Here is a 21,452-nt window from a genome sequence, read left to right on the forward strand (position 1 = left end):
TGCATTTATTTGCAGAAAGGTGCACAACCTTGCAGTCAGTGAAAACTGTATTTGCCACTTAGTTGCTAGCCAACATAATGGGCTGGCCCCCCCACCCCCCTTCCATGCTTTCCTCTCCCCAACTGCTCTTTTGCAGTCAAGCAGACAGTAAAGAGAGTGAGGGAGAGTCATTTGACAAAGAAAGGGTAGAAGCTGGCACCAAAAGTGAATCAAGGGAGCAAAGGCAAACAGAGGAAGGAAGGAGTGGGAAGGGGGCAGTGAGAAAATGAAGGAGGGAATTTGGCGGTGGGTGGGGGGGGGGGGCTAAACTCCAATGAAAACAGTGTCAGATGTAACACATTTGTGCAGAATGGGGACTGCTCATAATGACCCACTTCCACTTCTTGACTACAAGTGACAAGACACTGTGGTTCATGGCATCAATCTAGACTGAAACACAGAAAGAGATCACAAAACAAAAAAATAAAAAGTTTGACGAAAGCCAACGCTTGCTGTCTGACGCACAACAAGAACTGTGTCATCTGCCTTTCAGCACATACTGTATGACAGCGGGATACATACGCTCACGTACACTCAAACACTGCGCACAAGTACATCATTGCACATCCAGGGTCACGTTTGCTGTGGCCTCTGGAACAGAAGTGCAAGACAACCATCTCTGCTTCCTGTTTTTCTGGAAATGAAACTATGTCAAAGGCAATAAAGCTAGCAGTACAAAATACACTTAAAAACTGATAGAAATGTTATGAGGATCCGAATCTGTGCACACACATAAAGACACATACATAATGCAAACTCATACACCACATTTAAGACGGGCAGGGCACTGGGGGGGGTTGGGGGTTTTTACAGTGAATGCAGGACATGCAAACAATGATCTTACAACATGAATCCTCCCTTTTCCAAATCTGCTTCTGGTCGCTATTGGAACATTTAGTAAAAGGTTTCCATCACTCCCTTTAGACTGAAGCCATGGAAGTAGTGGGGCAGTATCAGACCATTTACCATAATGTCTTTGGGATTTTAGGCCATTGTCTGGATGAATTCTAACATTTGAAAACTTTGCCTTGGTCTCTGTAAACTATAGGACAAACACTTTCCTGACACTTATATACCAAATTATTGAATGTTTTATTGACAAATTATTCAGCAAATGAATCAGGTTTCACCCCTCTGGCATTGACAGAAGAGACATAAAATGTGAGTTTTTGTTTCAACCTGAGCAAAAGAAGCAAAGTGTTGCTGACCTCTAACTTTTAGCCTTACTCATGACTGGTGCAGGAAGATGTGTTACTATGAACATCTTCTTCACACTGCCTTTCATTCAGTGTCTTTCCTTCCAACCCATAATTTAACTACCACCAACATACATGAGCACATCAACACTTCCACGCAGTCAGAGCTCTTCTTGTAAAAAGTTCAGCTAACATACGCAAAACCTAATTACAAAATATTCCGTCCGTTGCTGCTGCTGCTCTGCCACTGACGTGCTATTTGTATGTAGGCAGGAATATTGAATTAGATGCTAGCACTCAATTCCGAGACTCCTGTGGTGCTCACTGTGTTTTGGCCCCCAGTAGCCCTTAGCTCACTGACCCCTACACATATCCCTTGGTCCCTGTAGGCAGTGAGGGACTGTACAGAAGGCAGGCGCTGAAAGGAGAGAGAGAGAGAGAGAAAAGGGTCAGGCACGATAGAGAGGAGCACTTCTTCAGGAAAAGCATTAAAGAGACAGGTATTGATTTGGGATTTAAAATGTTTTTCACAGTGATATATCCAATTAGCCTCTGAACCCTCTATGGGTGTAGAACGGGCTCCCCTGAGGCTGGGAAGAAGGCCACAATAACACTTTTCCCTCAGGCTCCCACAGATAATAAGAAATAGCCTCCAGGCTCATAGCAGCAAGGTGCTGGAGGACTTCAGGAGGCATGCGAAAGAATTTAGTCAACACTATATTAACTAAACTTTTATCTGTACAGGTCTGTAGAGGCTTACCTGGACTTGCATCTGTCTGCTGTTGGTGACACAGTGGCATGCTCAGGCAGTGTGGACAGCTCCTGGATACTGGTAAGCATTAATTCTCTCTGCACATCTATGTCTCCCCCTCCTCTTCCTACTCCTCTGCCTCCTTCTGCCCTGCGTTCAATCGATGGTAAGTTATTTAGCAGATAAAAGAGTGGAATCAATCCAGCAGCACATATCAGCGCTCCAGCAACTTGTATATATTATCTGGCATATGTGTGTGACAGAGAGAGAGGTTGTGTGTGTCAATGGCCTAAACATATGTGTCTGTGTTGTGCTCGGATATCTGAGCTTGTGTGTGCATATATGTGGTTATACCATAAAATAACTGTGTGTGTGATTTCTCATGTGTGCATACTCACATGCAACTGTCACTATGTCAAACTGTAGTGAGCAAGATACTGAGAAGAAAAGAAAAGAGAGTGTCCTTGGCTGCTGAACGTCTGCCACCTTGGTTCTTTGTGCATGCACAGACTATTTGCTGGTGCGTTATACCTATCGTAAATATTTAATTTGATTCCATTTGTTATTAGGCATCTGAATTGAGGTACTTGAACTGAATAGGTGAAACTGGCTCCAACCTGTGTAGGAATATGCCTTCCACTTACAGAAAGGCAAAGTGCTGCTTATAACAGAACGGGGATGTGAGAGGGAGAGAAAAAGGACCAAAGTTGGTGTTAGGAAAGTATGGAGCACAACAGTAGTGGGACAAAACAATGAGGCAAGTGAGGGACAAGATGTTAATTTGAATGTTACAAAAACAAGGAAGAAAATGTTGGTCAATGCCATAACTGAAATAGCTTTGAATACAGTGATGACTCAAAGCAAATACAGATCCCCCAGAGGAGGAGCAGAGCTGCTGTGCTGAATACAAAAAATAGTCTTTTAACTCTGGTGAGTGCAAGACAACGTTAATAAGCTCAAAAGGGAACAACTTTAAGTAGAAAGATCACCACCAGGCACATACAAACCAACACAGACCTGCACAAAACCACCACACACACACACAAGCACACAAAAGCTCCATTACAGGACTGTGATCATTTATTTCAGATAGTTAGCTCGTTTCCAGGGCTAACAAAGCATTTATGACAAATGAGACTTGTTTAAAAGTTGCTGCATGTTTGTATGTGTGTCCTAATTGCCTAAAACAAAGTGTCCTGAAAATTAGAGTATGTGAAAAACACACGCACAAGAAACAGACCCACACTGCACACAAACCACACACACAATATACAGGCATAAAAATACAAGCACACACACTCCTTGCTCCAGTGCACACACACGCACGCACACACACACACACACACACACACACACACAAACTACAGACAAACACACACTTGAAATTATGAGTGAGTCATTGCATTACCCAGCAGGTTCTGAGGAGCTGGGGATTTCCACACAGAGAAAACAGGTGACATCTGCCCTGCTCCTGTACAAATCTATGAACAGTGCAGCCAAATACAGCTGCTCTTTGTGCAGTAAAACCTATAAATATAGGGCAGGTAAAAAGTACCTCTTATGTGTGTGAGAGACGAGAGAGAAAACAGAGAAAGTAGTCAGTGGCCATGACAGTAATCACAGGGCCAGAAACAAAATCACCTGAACAGTTGAGATGCACCTGCTAGTGTGATCAGACACACACAGGACCACAGTCCCCACCCCTGAAAATTAAGCCTTGTTGCTTACCCATATACACAGTTGAGATGGCCACGCATGGCCTGTTTTCACCTCAAATAAAGTTCACAAAGACCATACACAAATCAATAAACAACATTTTAGCTTAGCACCAAACATCACATGGCCCCTTTTCCTATATCACTGCTTGGGTTTCAAACACACCACATTTCCTCCATCTTTGTAAGGGACATACAGATTTTATAATCCGCCTTCTTATCAGCCTTTCAGTTTGTCTGAATTAAAAATCAGGTGCACCAGATGATTATCAGGCCAAGTAACACCATAACTGATCATTCTGACAAGCCCCATACATGACTTAGATGGGAAACACCCCATTTAAGACTTGGTCAGGTATGAAAGTAACATTTCATTAATGCTTAGTGTGAAGAATTAACTTCCCTGAACTAAAGCTGCACCATTTATATCAAACATGTTTGGAGGTCACAGAAAGCAAGAGACAGTGTCTTATTAAAAACTTAAATTAAAGAAGTTCTCAACCTTTAGTGAGGGACTCCAAAAACTCACATTTGATCATTTCTGGAGGTCACTGAACCTTGGGGCGCTAAACATGGGGTACTGATCAAAAAGATAAATAAATAAAATACATTTTAAAAAGAATAAAACCTACATGAAGTGCATATGTATTTAGGGTATGCAGCAAGAAAAAAATTAAAGACTTAAACCAAGAGATACTTAAAAAAAATGGACAGAGGCCTGGTGGCAGGTTTCTCGTCAGGACACGGAAACAGCACTTAATAAACACCAGGGGAAATATTTACTGAAGCTTTGTGGCTTATTTTCTGGAGCTAAACAGAAAAGTTGCATGCATTCATATTTACCAAGTGGTCATAGTGAGTTTTTTGAGGTGGAGAAACAGAAGAAATGTGGCACTGCAGGAATTTACGTTTGGTCTTGTGCAATATTTATTTCAAGGTATTCCTGTTCAAGGATGCAAAAATCATGGGGGAGAGAATAAAAATTGATACAAATCCCCCTCAGCGCGTGATTTACCATGGCTGAACAACATTATACAAATAATTTCAGGTCTTTGCAGGCTTTTAAAAACTGTTCAAGGAAGTGTTTTTATTTGCCGATAGCTAAAACTTCCTTAAGCAGTTGGATGTCCCACCATTTACTTTGATAAGTTATTTTCCATGGGCGATTCCACAGCTTGGCTAAAATGCTGGGTCCAATCTATCACGAAGCCATCTACAGTAACTGACACTGTCAAACTTTGAAAGCTTGAGAAAACTTTCACCATGTTTCCATCTCTCTCTACTCTCATAGGCCTAAATAAAACCTTGCTGTTAAGTTTAAAGTTTATGCCAACTTTTATCTCCACAGCAGCTCTGTCCAAACTCTCTAATAACTAATTTTTTTTTTTTTTTTTTTATTGTATTACAATATATCTTGCCTCCATGCACAGTGCACAGTAGAGTACAAAGGTTTGTGGCTGTATGTTTAGGGTCACTGTTAATGCTGTGCAACATTTGTTGGAACAGCCATGAGCTTTCCTGATAGTATTGTGTGATAAATAAAATCTAAAGTGCCTAAAATCATTTCCACAGTACTGTATAGCATTATTTGTACTGCTTAATGCAGTAAATAATGCATGTAACATGCCAGGAGTTCTACTGATACTCTTGTGTTGTCAGATGTGTGTCCTCATGTTCCCCTTTAATCCTGAGTGATCATATTGATTAGGTATGGCATGCAAAACACTATTTGATTCTAAATATGTGCATGATTTTTGTTTGCTTATTCTTGTCCATACATTCATATGTGTGTTACACATGCATGCCTATACATTTGTCTTGCCATCTATTGGCCTATTTACACAACTAATCTCATGTCCATCCATTCACCTGTGCTGCTGTTTTTCTTTCAATCCACTTGTGAGCCAGCAAAGGCACAAAGGCTGGACATCGAGATGTGCAGTGTAGAGATGGCTATCGGGGAGTGTTTGACACCATTCAATATTATTTATTCTGGACAATATCCTAAATTGGCTAATTATATGGACCAATTAGAAGGCTAATTAGACAATTATCTAAGTAGGCAATCTATTGGATGGAAGAAAAATCAATACAAGGAAGAGATAACAGTAGAGATTGCGATTTACTTTTTATAGCCTTACCTGCTCGTTTGTACTGCTCACTGATAGGTTCAGACACATCAGTATTATTTAGTCTGTGAGCCCAGAAATGAAACCTTAATCTGGAACTTTTAATTCAGCACATTCTGCCTTCCCAGTAGGCTCTTTTTTGTATATTATGGAGATGCCGGCTTGTAATTTGAGTGCTTGCTGTGGGCGTGTGAATTTGTGCAGTAGGTAGGGGGATGACAGCATTTATATAGGAAACAGTCAGAGCTGCTATTCCCACAGGACAGAGACTGAGCCAGGTCTCACTGCAGATTTTATCTGTTCATCATGTCACAAATGTTGCAACCCTATTTGCGTGCCTAAAAACATAGAAAACCAAAATAAATCAGCTGCACTTTTGCTGTTCAAATAACCTTATCAATCATACTGTAGATACAAGTTTACAGCTGAAGTAAGATGACACTGTCCCGAAAACGAACATGCTAAACACTTTTATCTGATGGTCTATATGGTAAATTCTTGCATAAAATCATAGCAGACATGACTTCATGTTTCAGTTGTTGCTGCTAAGTTTTGTTCCTCTTGTATCCTGTAATTACGAAATAGGTACCCTGTAGTTAAATATGAAGTACCATGTGAACGTTGCTCCCAACGGAAAAGGCATGTATCATATATGTACAACATAATATTAGAATACGCCTGTTACTTTGTAACTACTTACAGTAAATTCAGGCTAGGTTTCTTCCAAACAACTGCTTTTGGATGAATGGCACCTACAATAGGATATACTTGCACCATAATATTTTAATAAATACCACCTTACTTAGAAACTACTTACAGTACATTCAGGATGTTTCTTCCAAATGAAAAGGTTTTGTGTGGCACCTATCTTAAACATACAGCGTAATTTTAGAATAGATACTCTGTACATAGAAAATACTTAAATAGTCTCAGGGTTATTACCCCATTATTCCTCAAAGATTGCATGCTGGTCCCCTGGACTTACATATATCAGTACGTACTGTACAGGTATGCCTTTATGACATGGGTTGGTGCTCTAAATGCAGACTACATACGCTTTAAACAAAGCATTACCAGAATGATCACTGCAATTAAAGTTGTTCTGAGTAATCACCTTTATCCTGTAATGAAACATCCCTATCCTGATGGGAGTGGTCTCTTGCAGGATGACAATTCCCACATTCACAGTGGTCACTGAATGGTTTGATGAGGATTAAAATGATATGAATCGTATGTTATGGCCTTCACAGTCACTAGATCTGAACTTGATTGAGTACTGAGGTTGAGGAGATTTTGGACCAGCATGCTATGGTGACGTCTCCACCACCATCACCCTGAGCTTGGAGACTTGGAGAATCAATGCCAAGGTGCTTTGAAGCTGTTCTGGTGGCATGTGGTGGACCAGCACCTTTCTAAGTTGGTCTTTGCTTTAATTTGGCACCCCTCTGTATGTCCCTGACATAAATGCACAGTCACACACGCAGTACATAAAGTACCTCTTCCACATGCACAACACTGGCATCCAGTCAAAGTGCTGCTAAATCGTATTAAAATAGTGCAGTGCTTGTCGCAAATTTACATGTGAATTAGTGAGAGTAGAAGTAATTACTGCAGGCCAGTGCCACTAATTGAATAAGGGTGCAGCCTTTTCTCTCCTCACTCCTTCTCCCTTCTTTCATTTTATATACATGGGGCTTTGTGCTTCTCTTCAATGTCATTATACCACTCTTCACCCTCTACAAGGGCCCACATAATAAGCAAAGGAAAACAACAGACAGTGGACTGCATGTGTGTATGTACAGTATTTGCCTTGCCAAGTTGTTTTTGAACCATGTGAAGCGATGGTGTGAATATAATGGCCTGTTGTACTCTATGTGGGAACAGTAGTGTGTCTTTGTCTTCCCAAGCCATATGGGAAATTGGATGGATAAAATCTATGCACAGTAAGATGTAGATGGGCTGTTTGCTGGGCATTGTCATTCTCTTCAGTTCCCATGGGAGTCAAATCAGAACCAGAGTGACAAAGTACAAGTAAAGAGGCAGACCTGACCAGAGCGCATGCAAACTGCCTGGGGCTGTGTTTGAAGTAGGCTTTGAAGAAAACACGTTGCCTTTGAGGTGTGGCATTCATGTGAGTACTGTAACGGTCACACCAGCACACACAGACTTTTCCCACTGGAACATTTGCATGGAAAAGTGCAAACTGGCTGATTCTCAGGTCAGCTTAACACTATAATAGCAGTGATAGAAAACAACTAATGCAAGAACAGATCTGCACCGTGCACCTGCAGTAATGGTTTGGCATGCCTGTGGAAGGCCTATCAAAATCATTTCACATCTTTTTTATATAGATTTCAGAACATTCCATAAAAAAAATACACATTTGACTTCTTTCTGTAGGTCTATGTCTCAGCCATGTGATGTGAACAGGAGAGCCTGGCTGCTTTCAGGAATATCAACCTATGGCTGTCTGTCTTATCAGATCTAACTCAGAAAACTAAACACACTTTCCCTCATTTGCCCATTTCCCTCACACACACACACTAAAAAAAGGCATCAAGAAAAATACATTCACTCTACACAACATAGTTTACACATGCATGTTCTTATTAAAACACTTGAACAAGACAGAAAGCATACATGAGACAAAACAAACATTTTGTACTAATGCTGACTTGCTTTACATGCATGTTCTTATTAAAACATTTTAACAAGACAGAAAGCATGCATGAGACAAAACAACATTTTGTACTAATGCTGACTTGCTTGTTATGTTCCAAAAATTACTTAAAGGACTAGTTTGACCTTTTGGGAAATGCAGTTATTTCTTGATGAGAATTAAAAGAAAGAATCATTACAGTTCTCATAATTGTATGTTACATATGATGCCAGTAGGTGGTTAGCTTACTTTAGCATAAAAAACCATTGCTTTGCCATATAATGCATTCCAATAGGTGACCTTAGAGGTGCTGGTAGGGTGAATTTTGTTACCATCAAGCCAGGCTAGCTGTTTCCTCCTTCTACAGTCTCTTAGCTGTACAGCAGGTTCACACTTAGCACACGCACATGTGTTATGTTGAGCTTCTTCTGCAAATTTCCCAAAATGTCAAATTATTCCTTTAAGGTTTTCTGTTAACTACAAATACACTGTTACATTAGATTTTCATCAATAAGCCAATCAATTTCTAAAATGGCAATGGCAGGTCTATTTATAAAATAATTACACCCACATAAATATATTTTAATCTTTTATGATCCTGTAAAACAATACAAAACAATATTAATAAACCTGATCAAATTGAGAAAGCAAAATCTGAGTTAATCTGCTGTGAGGTTAAGTTGTTTCAGTTGTATAAAAAAAATTATTCACTATTTCACTGTGAAATATTTCATGCGTGCCAGGTCAAGTTCATATGTGTCTTCCCTGGTGGTGATATTATGAGTGAAAATACTGGCTGACGCACAGTAACCAGACTCAGAGGTCAAACACTTCTGAGTCTGCATTCATTGATTCATAGCCCCAGGTAGAAAGCACACATTGTGTCCAAGTGTATGTGTGTGCATGTGAGTGATGGAGACAGATGCAAACAAAAGTTGGAAAGAAAGCATATGTGTGTGTGTGTGTGTGTGTGTGTGTGTGTGTGTGTGTGTGTGTGTGTCTACATCCTAACATGTCTGTCTGCAGTCATTGCTGTTGCCCCAAACAGAGCCTCAGGCCAGCCCGTATTTCCAGGCTAGGGGCACAGTCATTGCGGTGAGGGTGTTAACAGGAGGCATTCTGAACAAAAGATTAAAAGATACTGTGTGCCTGGAGCCAGAAGTGAAATATGTTCATGGGGCTAAAGAGGTATGAGGGAGTGTGACAAAGCAGAGGAATAAGGGAGTGCGCAAGGAGATGTAACAAGGGAACACAGAGTATAGCATGTGTGAGACATACCTTTAAAACAGGGACGGGTGTCCTTCTCGTTTCTGTGCTTTACAGTAAACGAAGTCCTCAGAGCTCCCCTATCTAACCAATCCTCTCAGCTCCTGTCAAAGAGGAGGGGGAGCTGCAGATAAAGAGCTGAAAGAACAAACAAAAAAAACAAAAAAAATGAACAGAGTTAGAATTTGAGAATACAGAAGCGATGAACTGTGTTCAGACTGTGTTCCAGCTTTCATGATTTCAAAAACTGGTCGAAAGCCAGTGACATGTGTCTGAGGGATTTCATGAGACACAATTTAATCATCAAAGCCTCTGTTTTCTCTGTCCACATTGTTAGTCCAAGATAATTCAGGTAGCAGACAAAGAGATAGGCTGGTAACCGCTCTGTATTCATGATATACAAATGGACACCAGCTCTTATTCTCCTCTCATTCTACTCATGTTGCAGGAATTCTGACCACTGGCCAAATAAAATAGTTGTCCAAACAACTATTTGCATACATCATCATGGCCTTGAATAGCAAAAGACTAACAAAAATATTAGTGTTAAATATTTACATTCCTTATTTTCTTTTCAGGGCCATATGAGATTGCCATTTTGTTCATATTCCATCTGTCTGTTTAGAATGAAGCCAGATATTTTTCGCCGAAATGTAAAAGTAAACTTATGCACACACAAACACACATACACTGTACTAGGAGGGGAGCACTCCTTCTCCATTTCCCAGCAAAGCTATGCCTGTCAGCACTAGTTTTTCTGCACTGACCTGTCATAACCACTATACAAACAGGTGGATCAGAGGTGAAGTGGAAGTCAAAAGAAGCAAGTTAAAATATTTAACCCCAAAATGACTAACTGGTTAACCATAAAGCCACGAGGACTTATGGAGTTCAAAGATATGCAGTTCAATTTTCTGTTAGCAATAACGCTAAACATGGTTATTAATTTAGCCTCTCATTTCCCATTAGTGCTGTCTGGCCAAGTCTCTAGTAGAAAGCATCTTTTACTCATTAAAGAAAACCCCCAAAACGCTTGCCAGTTTTTATATGAATCACAGGTCCTCGCATCATTTGTACAAGTTATTACCCTTACTATAAACCCACACACTCATAAAACATACTGAAAACAACTCAAAAGCCAATTTAGTTCAGTTCTTTGTTTCCTTGCAGCTGCAGTGTAGGCTGAGTACATAATATGCTGAATACTGTAAACCTATGAAACATGCAACAATTTGGCAAATTAAACTTATTGGAGGTGTATTATAGTATTAAATAAACCCACAATACATAACTAAGTAGCAATCAATGTATAGCAGTCCATTCTTGACACTTCTTTCTAATTCGCAGTCATTAAAAAGGGACTTTGTGCTATTAATTTCAGAAAGTTTTCAGTGCATTTTCTCTGCTTTATTTATACTGAGAATCTGCAACTGCAAATCTATTGAATAAAAATAAAATATTTCTAGCAACAACAAGAAAGTTAGCTGTGTCATATGCTTTGAATTATGACTGGATCACAGTGGATATGAAATATTCATCCGTGGTCTCCTGCAGGGATGGCGTGCCGTTAAAAAGGCATTGATTTGACAAGCCAAACAAACACTGATGCGGCCTGATAATCAATGGCAGCATTGATGACAGTGTGTGGTGGCCATGGGCTCTGAGCGATTGGATGGGTTCTCTGTGAATAATGAATGAGGAGATTCCTGATTGATCAGTGAGGTTGTCTCTCTTTCAAACACTCAGCTGGCATTTCAATGGGGCTCCAACCGGAGACAACACACCAACAACATCCCAACACCAGCTCTGCTGCAGGACTGGTCACATCGCTGCTTCCCCACAAGATGAAAAGGGGTTTTTGAACATATGAGTACAGAATCTTGTGCTGTGGAAGCAAGAGAAAAGTGTGGAGTACAAGTAGGGACAGGAAGGTGAGAAAACCTTAAGGTCTTTAAGGTCAAGCGACCTTGTCCTTGTGCAGAAAATGTCTGGAAACTTTGTCTGTACCCAAGGGCATATAGACGTACACAAACAGGCATAAAACCCCACAAAGAAGTAACAGCAGAGGTAAGGTGCACTGTGTTTTGTAATCTGCCTGGCTTACCAACACCAGTGCTGAATGTCAACTCTTATTCTTTTGTACTTGGAAGAGGCGAGGGGATGATGAGGGGAACAAAAAAAAAAAAGTCTCCAACAATGCTGTTATCTTTGCAGCATCTACTGCCACCGTCTCCTTCTCTTCCTCTCTCTCTGCCTTTGTGCTCCTCAGTCCATATTCACAGCCATTTAGCTCTGCCCTTGAATCCTCCTCCATAAGTGTACACACTGAGGTGCACTCTGAAAAGACTTGAAAAAAGAAAACAGGTGGGATGTCGGCACAGTAACGATGCACACAGATTGCACTTTGCTACAGTTGCCTTGAAACAACAGCAAGTTTCATGTCATCTACGTTGTATGTTTTTGTGTTCTAGTTAGAGGGTGGTAATGAAGAGACACCCACACTGCTATGCACTTGACACTTTCTACCTCTAACTTGTCCTTTATTTGTATAATTGTCACCATTCCCGGTGTTCAATCTCTCACTCTCTGAACTCTGAGGTTGTCTCCCTGTGTGAGTATTTATTTCAAATGATGATTATGATTATGCAAATAAGAGAAAACTACATCAATCTGTCTAGCCAAAAAAAAAAAATCCCTTCCATAATTTGGCCTCAACAAATCAGAATCAAGGTGTGTCCGACACACCTGGCCACTAAAGAGGAACTTGACTCTGGTATAGCGGCTCTCAATGTGCATGTACACATCCCCATGTAAGGGACAAGTAGAGAGTAAACCAACATAAGGTTGTGTAGTATAACAAAATAAACAGTATTAACAAGCAACAAACAGTGCAAACTAAACACGCAGTAAACAATGCAGACAGACAAAGGAATGTTCATTGTGAAACAACATAAATAGGAATAAAAATAGAGTACTTAAAAACAGAGACCTGTACAGATCTGTATAATCTGTGTATATTTACAGGTATTGCACTGGAGGAAGGCATTGCACCGAGGGTTATTGTCCAGTCATAGACCGAGAAAACAAGCAACACGTGAGAGCGTGACCAAGACTGCCATTGCTGTCGGCGCCATGCCAAATTAAACAATTCATCTGTCCTTTCTGCAACAAAAACATAACTCGGATATCAATTCTTTTCCCTCTCATCCTTCTGTCTGATTTCAAAATATCTCCATACCGCTACATTCTTTTTCTCTATCCAATGTTTATTTCTTTGGCTTGTCTTTTCTGCTCATCTTCACACCCTCTGTCTACTCACCTCTACAGAATTACTGCATATAAATGCAGATATAGTTATTGATCCACAAAGGACAAAGTAAAGAAAATGACCGAAACACTGCTCCGCACCTATCAGGACACGAGACTGTAATTTATGTTGCAATTAAATTATACAAATCTCTAAATTAGCTTATGATAACAACAAGTGCTGAAGTTGCCTTCCGGCTCTACAGATGAACTGGTCATTTCCCACCAGCTCCGACCTTTTCCTGCATGGACTCCACCCCCCTCATCTCTCTTTCCATCTGTGCTCTAAAGGCTAATCTGCTTCTTTGTCTGCCTCAAAGAGTTAACATTGCTTTGGATACATCCCAAGGCCATATGGGTTTCTCATTGCAGATGAAGACAAACCTATATTCATTGTATCCAGCTTATAATCACTATAGCTGTGTCAGTATGAGAGAAGGTGGAACAGTGTATTGCCATGGTCCAACATGAAACAGCCTTTGGCAACATCCTAGTGTCATCCTTTCTGCTCCCAGGAGCCGTGGCTGGACTCTTTCCAACCCAATTCTCTCTTTGTGAGCTACAGAAAAACTAAGCAGTCTATGCTGTAAGAAAGAGAACAAGAGAGCAATGGAGAGTGAGAATAGCTAATACCAATGTTTGTTCCTCTCAATTACAGTTTTAAATATAAATCAATGTAGGAGAGGGAATGAGCAGAGCCCTTAACATTGGTGTGATAATCACATTAAGACGTGATTAAATCAACACCAGGCCTTGGCCTCAGGAGGGGGAACAGCAACACAGAAACAGCCAAGACTATTCAATTCTCTCTCCCTCTCTCTAGTAATTTATCTATCACTCTCAATGTTGTCTCCAGCTCCCAAACCTGGCTGCCTGGTTGCTGGGTTACCATCCATAAGTTTCACCCCGGTAACATCTGGAATAAAGGTGGGTGGGCAAGGTGCCAGGACAGGCCTGGATTTTCACTGTGGACATAAAACTAACAAAAATAAACTTTTGTTCAACTGCTCTTCCCAGCACAGCACGGCACAACATTACACACACACACACACACACACACACACACACACTTCTCAGCCAATTTAATCCAAGTTAACCATTGCCGAGCTCTAAATGCACACACACTGTTAAGGAACATTTGTTGCTCCTCTTGTGGCTTAAACAAAGAAGTATATTTGGATGCAGATTCTGTAGGATAGCTGAGGTTCTGTCTTTGTGTGGGTTCTGGCAAAGGGGGCATCTTTCAGAGGAGAAGTGGCGCTTCTCCCTCGCCTGGTCCTGGTATTTTGGTGATTTGCCAACCAGTACAATTGTGGTGTCAGGATTTGCTAAAGAAATTGCCTGTTCAGAACAGGTCAAAAGTGCACTGCGTCTCTTGTCGGTTAAAATTTAGAGCACATTAGAGGGATCTAAATTTTGGTTAGGGCAATAACTCCAACAAGATTTCTGTCTGATTCTTATTTGCACTCTTAATCCACAACAGCTGGCATGTATGAACACCTTGTCTGTCAATTAACTCTGACTACACTCATCTGAAGGTGGCATCTACAGTATGTGCTCAATCTGCACACTTATTTGAGTCCTGCATATTGTTAAACCATGATTATGTATGCCAGATGAAGCATGTGTTACTAATGGATAAGTAGATGCATTCCTCAAAAAAGGCTTGGTACACTGATGTTATTAGGTTAAAAAAAAACATAAAGCCTTGGCTGCCGATATCAGAAAGTGTTAAAGGGGGTGAATTTGACATCTTAAATGTCTTGTTTGGTCTTATCAGCTGTCCAAAACCCAAAGATAGTCAATTTGCTATCATGTAAAAAGGCAAAAAGCAGCAAATTCTCACACTGGAGAAACTGCAAAGAAGAACTGAAAGAAGTTGTTTAAAACTGAATTAAATAATAGATCAGTTATCAGCAAAGCTATGGATGAATATTCTGAAGACCAAACTATGGTAAGTGATCTACTGTTGCAGTTCCAGGACCAAATTAAGCCCCTTTGAGTTTTAAATAGGCAAAGACAAAAAAATATCACCATTTGATGCGTACCAATACCGCCCTGGTGAGCTACTCCCACTCGTTTTAGAATAAGCCACATAATCACTAGAGTCAAAGAAATAAACTATAAATACATTCTATTTAAAGGTTACATTGTCAGCCATCCCTGGTAGGCTAGAGGTTAAGGCACAGCACTCTCTCCACTGCAGCCCGGGTTCAAGTCAGGGTTGTGTCGGGAAGGGCACCCTGCGAAAAACACGTGCCAAATGTTCATATGCAAGTCGTCAGTGTGACGATTTGCTGTGGCGACCCCTAAATGGGAAAAGCCAAAAGTGACTTTCTTATTAAAAGGTTACATTTTCACAATAGCATTCCCCTACTTTGTTTGTCAGCCTGAGAGACTGACATGTGTCAACAGGGTGGTGAAAGGTTAAAGCTACCAAACACATGAACAAACTGATGACAAATCAAAATTTGCATCCATTTCTACATGACAAGTTTTTGAGAATATACAACCCCATCAGAGACAAACGAGGAACAACAAAGCAATTAGTCACTGTGGCCAGCTAAACCAAGGGATTCCCATTTCTACCTGCTATAGCACTGGCATGCAACTTTTCCCTCCTCCTCTCTCTGTGGCTTTAATTAATGTTGTCACAGACTCAACCTTCCTGTGCCCATCCACTGTGGTAAAACACCCTGATGCTGGAAGGTAGAAAGCACGTGTGCGCACACACACACATACACAGGTCCCCCTCCTGTGTACATCCTCCATGCTTGGAGGGTAAAGATATGCAAAGCGTCACTACCATCAAAACAAAAACTGCAGGGGAATATAGGGCAATTGAGTGAATTAAAATGCATCCCTGGAGACGTGTCTTTCTTTCTCTTCTCCTTGCTCCCTTCCCCTCATTTCCCCACTGTTCCCACTCCAGGGATAGACTTCTCTTTGCAATGCAGTTTAAATTACACTGCACTGTTCTGCCCATGCTGGTCCAAGTAGTAGTAAAGTGAACAAGCATCTGTGATTGTTTAAGATTTGAAAATTGAAAATGGTGAAGGTTAAATATTTTAGTCATAGAGCTGGCACTCTCTTTTACAGACCTGCTGCCAATCACTTTGGCAGAATATTGGTTCAACTGAGGACGTACAAAACACAAAGTGTAGCTCAAATAAAATGTTTTGAAAATTTTGCAGTGAGAGGAAAGGAGACGAGGGCATCTACTGCCAAGGCCACAGTTCAATCCTTCTACATTAGTGCTGGGAGATATGGCTAAAAAATACAAACCAACAAAAGCATAACAATAATTTAAACAATCAGATGCAACACGTCCAAAACCTTGAAACAATTTATTATACTGCTTCTGCTTGTTATACTTGAAGGTGAAACATCTGTTTCTTCAGTAACCTTCCTTTATTTGCATATACAGTAGAGCTGCAATGATTAGCCATTGTGAAGGCCTCAGCCCTGGCCTTCACCATGTGAGGGCCTAAGCCACCACCAGCAGTGGAATTAGCTATGGAATGTTCTTTTGTTTTCTTTGTCCACGTGTGTAGATTTAAGTTGTAGGTAGACTTTATGTTTAGGTTTGATTTGACATAAACATTTGGCTAATTTTTTATTGCTAATGTGTGCAAATGTTCTTTTTGAGTTACCGTGTTCCTGGTTCATGGATGGGGGTGGTCTCGGCAAAAAGATTGGAGCAAGGCAGCAGCAAGTTTAAATGCCTCCCACTAGGCCTGGACCGTACCAAGTGCCCAATACAAGGAGGGGGCTAGTTTGGAAGAAATATTTGTTTGTAGTTCATGTTATAACTTTGTCAGGTTATGTTTATGTAAAAAAAAACTAGTTTAAACACAATTTAGTTGTGTTTACTGGTAGATTATTTAGTCAGTGTCTTTGTCCATTCCATGTGTGTGTTACTGGTTTGGCCAGCCAGTAAATATGTTCTCCATTTGTATCATTTGTTATGTGTATTTTATTTGAGGTACTGTGTAGTTCAGTTTGCTGTATTTTGAGTTGCCTTATCCTTTGTTGACCTCTTTTAGGGCCCAGTTAGTTTGATATTGATGTTATTTGGGTTTTCCCCCTATTTTGGGTCAACAAAAAGCCCATCTTTTTTGAAATTTAAATGCTGTGTCCTCTGCCTTACTGTTCAGTCTCTGACAGTCAGTTAAGTGCTTACTTGATCACAGAAATGTAATTTTTTTTTTTCTTTTTGGACATATAGCATATTCGTATGTGAAGGAAAGGAGGAGAAACTGAACAATGCCTAACATGTTTTGCAGTGAAACAACTGGTTAGCTAGTTGAATAGCTTACCACAAATTGGCTGCAAATATTGTAAATTCATCAACAATCTTGTTCTTTATGTTTAACTTGGATGGACAAATGACAGTGAACCAGACAGCCCCATAAATAGGAAAAGTGATGGAAGGTATGGAAGGAGAAAAATAAGAGCAGAACTCCAGGAGATGATTGAGGAGGAAAGAGACAGTAAGAGGTGTGTGTCCAGCCAACATTCAGACAGATGCTGGTCAATAAATCAATGAAGAGGACACAAAACCAGGTGGTTAGAGATGAAGAGCAGCTACAGAGAACTGCTCTTCATCTGATTGGCTAAATTTGCACCTGAATGAAAGAAGAGCACTACACTCCCCTCTGTTCCCCATACCTGTCACCTAACCACCTAACCAACCAACTGCTGTGCAGTGCGTCCTTTACACAAAGCTGTCAGTGATGCTCTAAAATACTGTACAGAGGTTTCAGCGGTGCTTTATACCAGTTGGCTGTGAATGAAGATTGAATTCCCCAAGACACTTGAGTTGTTTTGAAGTAAATGTTTTTGTTTGAGATATAATAGCTTCTTGATTCATCCTCACTTGGGAAAAAAGCATCGCAAACCGCCACTTGTTCTGCTTTAATCCATACTACTTAATCTTTGTGGAAAAGGCTTCGCTTATCATGTCTCCTGCATGTAATTCTGTTTTTATCTTCTCTCCTCTCTCCCTCAGACACCTGCACACACAAAAAAATCCACTTAGGAAAACACTCACACACACATATGTACAAACAAATGCACACAAAAACACACACTGTGTAAAGCAGGCGCATGTAATTGCCTCAGTACAAACGATGCTACAAAATGCCAGACAGTGTTTGCATCAGTGTGTATGTGTTTAGAGTTTTGTAATTAGCAGAATACATTTAAATACATTTGGCTGAAACACTCCTGGGAGAGTTCCTGTTTGTCTGCTTCAATCTCTTGCTGCCTTTTTTTATCCCTGCTTGTATCTCACACTTCCTGCAGTACTCCCTTTCTTTCAGATTTGCCAATTAAACTCTTCCTTCATGCACTGTTGTTCTGCTCTTTTCTTTATATCGTACCTCACCAGAAACTGGCCGATCAATGGGCCTACTGACCCAGCTGTGTACTTTGCATAATGGTAGTCATCAGCTGCTACACTGGTACCACAGGATGACTTAACTTCCCCGAGGACATTATAAAATTTATGAACTGAAACATAATTTTTGTCTAAACTGTGAAGTGCATCTACACTCTTTTAGCTTGTTTTAAAAGTGATCAATCAACACACAAGCACAAATTTATTTACTCAAGTAGCATATTTTACATCACTGGACACATTCTTGTAGGAAGGAGTTTGATTCAACCTCCCCCTCGAGCCCCTCCCTGCTCATCAAACCAGACTTAATTATTCAGCAGGCAGCCTGGTGTCTTTCATCTCTCTGTTAATTGCTGCGGTCGACTTCTCCCTGGGACCACTGTGGCCAACGAAGGCCTCCGCTTGTGCTGCACTGTAACACTGAAGGATGCACATGGAGCAGTTTTATGTGCAATGTGCACATGTGAGTAGGTGCAGGTCTGAGGTTTAGGGACATCAGCCTACCTACTTCGGGTTATAATCGGGTAAACTGCACAATCATACAGTTGCAACTGTGTCTACAGTGACTCCATTCTCATTCAAGACTGAAGCTATTAAAATTATAACATTCAATAATTATTTTAATAATGGGTAAAGAAAAACTGGCAAAATTATATTGTTGGTTTCTACTTCTCAAGAATTATTAGAATGATAATTTGTTATTTACCAACAATTAATTAATTGAAAGAATAAAAGGTGAATTAATCAAAAATGAAAGTAATTCTCAGCTGCAGCCCTGTGTACTCTACAGTAAGTTCAGACACTGATGGATATCAGATCATTATCATTTTGTACAGTCAGTGACAGGTACAGTGTTGCCTGTTTGGAAATGTATGAAGACACTATACAACAGCTATAAAAGTAAGTGATCCATTTGGAATGACCTGGTTTTCTGCATTTCTTGGTATTAAAATACAGTATACCTGATCTTCATTTAAGTCACAAATATAGACAAACACAATGTGCTTAAGATAACAACACCTACAGTTATAAGCCTAATCTTTCAAGTCTTTACTGGACACATTCAATAGTGATGAAAAACTAAGTGGAACCTTGGAGTTTGTAAACTGGTTGAAGCTCCTTTGGCAGCAATAACCTCAAACAAGCTTCCTAGGTATGGATCAGATCTGCACAACCTTCAAGTGAAATCTTGAAGCACTGAATCAGCTCAGCCATATTCTTAAGATGTCATTCCACAGTATCTGCATTGGATTAAGGCCTGGGCTCTGGCTGAGCCATTGCAAAAAGTGGATTTTCTTTGACTGAAGTCATTCTGTTGCAGATTTACTTTGATGTTTAGGGTAATTGAGCTGCTGTATGACCCAACTTCTGCTGAACTTTAGCTGGCAGACATCCATCCTGACTTTATCCTGCAAGATATCTTGATAAACTTGGCAATTCATTTTCCCCTTAGTGATAGCAAGTTGTCCAGGCCAGGAGGCAGCAAAACAGTCCCAACTCATGGTCCTCCCTCCATCGTACTTCACCACTAGGATGATGTTTTCATGCCGGTATGAGGTGCGCTTTTTGCACTATATGCAGTGCTGTGTGCTCTACCCAAACCAGTGAACCTTAGTTCTATACATTTACAAAAGACTTTCCCAGTAGTACTGTGAAGTATCAAGTCTGGTGCAGCATTGTTTACTATGTTTAATATTTTCATTTTGTTTATTCTGTTCTTTATATTCCCAATTTACTCTGATTTTGCAGCAAATATGGGTCATGTAAACAATTTTATTATGGAGACAGACCACTGTTTTTCATAAATTGCTAACAGTTAACCAACTACTGATTGTTACCATGTCCACTGATTAAAAGAACTGCTTTAAAATTGCATCGCAACTCCAAAGGGTTCATTTACTTTCTATTGAAGAGAGTTGCTAAAGAGCAAAACACCCAGGAAGCAAGGAGGAAGGATGTGGGCGAGGTTGGATTATTGACTACGCAAAGCGAACAGCTGCCCTAGGGCCCAGGCCCCCAATCCGGAAACTGAACTGAACTGAATGGGACCTGAGGACTGACTTGTGTGTCATTCATTCATTTCAGTCATTTAAACATTTGTTTACAGATTATGCCCTAGTATCAATGGAAGGGAACATAATCTTTTGGTTGGGACCAGCAATATTATCTCCATATCTTTTTGAAGAGCTCTGTGTCAAAACCTAGTTTTTATCATAACACACAGAGGGGCAACAAGGGCGATTAGGGGCCCACAGCTCATTTTGTGTCCCCAAGCAGAGTATACACATTGACATGGTCTGAGATAATGGGTTCTAGGATTGTTTTTCGTTTGTTTGTTTGTTTGTTTGTTTGTTTGTTTTACCACCCTGGTGGCTTTTTAATTGTTCATTTCAAGCAGATTTTCTAGCCTCTCTGTGTTTATTGTGTTAAAGGTTCAATATAGTTTGATAACTATAAATCAACAATTATCTGTGATAGAAAAACACACAGGAGAACAAAGTATTTTTAGACATTTTGAACTTATCATTACAAACAGCTAACATTTGTCATATCAGGCTAAAAATATTCAAGAGATAAGAACAGGCAGCCAGAAAGAAGTTAACTTTGAGAGGATAAAAATATAGCTAGTACTGTAGTTAGCAGATAAAACTCAGCTCCATAATCAGTAGACAGATATACTGGCATGCGAGCACACAGAGTAAGAATGGGAGTGATGAGGTGGAAAGTGATGGATAAAGAGGGAAAATCCATGTGGAGTTTTGTCCACTAAAGCAGGGTTGACTAGGTTACACCGTTGGTCTAAGATGTACAGTTTGAAGGAAGTATGAAACATGACTGCCTTGGAAGACAGCCTGGTAGAGAGACACGTGAAGAAGAGAACACGGATGGGTGAAACCAGCTCAAGATGGCTGGTTTTAAGAAGAACAGATAGACATCAAAAGAAAGGAGTGAAGGAAAAAAATAATAAATGCAAGGGGAAAAAAATGTAG

The 21,452-nt window shown here is 40.3% G+C and overlaps 1 long non-coding RNA gene across 1 annotated transcript; it reads right to left on the reverse strand.

Moving 5' to 3' along the window:
* Nucleotides 1-301: 301 nt before the first annotated feature.
* On the reverse strand, nucleotides 302-16,787 carry LOC109964666 (uncharacterized). Its single transcript, XR_002275540.1, has 4 exons — nucleotides 16,715-16,787; nucleotides 9,768-9,893; nucleotides 1,996-2,136; nucleotides 302-1,653 (listed from the first exon to the last, which is right to left on the reverse strand). It is a non-coding gene; the product is annotated as an uncharacterized LOC109964666 (long non-coding RNA).
* Nucleotides 16,788-21,452: the final 4,665 nt, after the last annotated feature.

The sequence above is a fragment of the Monopterus albus genome, unplaced genomic scaffold, assembly GCF_001952655.1.
Source record: "Monopterus albus unplaced genomic scaffold, M_albus_1.0 scaffold91.1, whole genome shotgun sequence".
NCBI classification, from domain to species: Eukaryota; Metazoa; Chordata; class Actinopteri; order Synbranchiformes; family Synbranchidae; genus Monopterus; species Monopterus albus.